Source organism: Otolemur garnettii, unplaced genomic scaffold, assembly GCF_000181295.1.
Source record: "Otolemur garnettii isolate 467f Iridium unplaced genomic scaffold, OtoGar3 scaffold00007, whole genome shotgun sequence".
Taxonomy (NCBI): domain Eukaryota; kingdom Metazoa; phylum Chordata; class Mammalia; order Primates; family Galagidae; genus Otolemur; species Otolemur garnettii.
In genome coordinates, this window is record NW_003852402.1 from 24,935,365 (window position 1) to 24,936,447 (window position 1,083).

At 36.9% G+C, this 1,083-nt stretch overlaps 1 protein-coding gene across 1 annotated transcript in view; it reads left to right on the forward strand.

The window, feature by feature from the left end:
• The window catches only part of NR2C1 (nuclear receptor subfamily 2 group C member 1), a 57,370-nt gene that overhangs the window by 49,525 nt on the left and 6,762 nt on the right, over positions 1 to 1,083 (forward strand). The window lies entirely within an intron of this gene.

Sequence of the window (1,083 nt, forward strand, 5' to 3'; positions counted from 1 at the left end):
AAGGTGGCGGGTTCGAATCTAGCCCGGGCCTGCCAAACAACAATGATGGCTGCAACCAAAAAATAGCCAGGCGTTGTGGAGGGCACCTGTGGTCCCGGCTACTTGGGAGGCAGAGGCAAGAGACTCGCTTGAGCCCAGGAGTTGGAGGTTGCTGTAAGTTGTGATGCCACAGCACTCTACCCAGGGTGACAGCTTGAAGCTCTGTCTCAAAAAAAAAAATTTCTGAATTAGCAAAATTGACTGCTCTCTTAGGTCCTGTATTTTTTATATGTATTTCTGTATCTATGCATCGTAATAAAATTGTCTGAGGAAACTTGCTTCTTTGCCTCAGTGATAGCCTAAGATCGTTAAACTTTTTTGTACTATTTCTTCTAAATGTTTCACATGAATTAATAACATGTGTCTACATTCTTTTCACAACCTGTCACTTTGATTTTCTTTAGCTAGAAATTAAATGAATATAGATTTAGGCCGGGTGCAGTGGCTCACGTCTGTAATCCTAGCACTCGGGAGTCTGATGTAGGTGGATTGCTTGAGCTCATGAGTTCAAGACCACCCTGAGCAAAAGTGAGTCCCTGTCTCTACCAAAAAAAGAAAAACTGAGGCAAGAGGATTGCTTGAGCCCAAGTTGGAGGTTGCTGTGAGCTATGATGCTATGGCACTTACCCAACAAAAAAAAAGAATATAGATTTGAAGTCAGGATGATAATGTAGTTTTATTTTTCTAAATATTTTCCATTTATTTTTTTATTTTCATCTGTGAGAACAGAGCTTTTCATATGTTTTCAACATTTCTTAAGTTACATATAATTTCTATGAAGTTGGTTTAGTATTTCCATTCTTGTGAAATGTTGATCAATGAAATGCTTACATAGATTATTTCATATTTCCATGTTATAATTTTTATATAGATGTGATGTCCATGGTTTCATAATTTTTAAGTACCTTTTACCTAATAATAGTGGGGCTTTTTTTCCTTATGAAAATACAGTAGAGAATATAATCTGCCAATATTTCATGGATTAAAAACCTTTTTTTTTTTTTTTTTTTTTTTGGAGACGGAACCTCAAGCTATCCCCCTGGG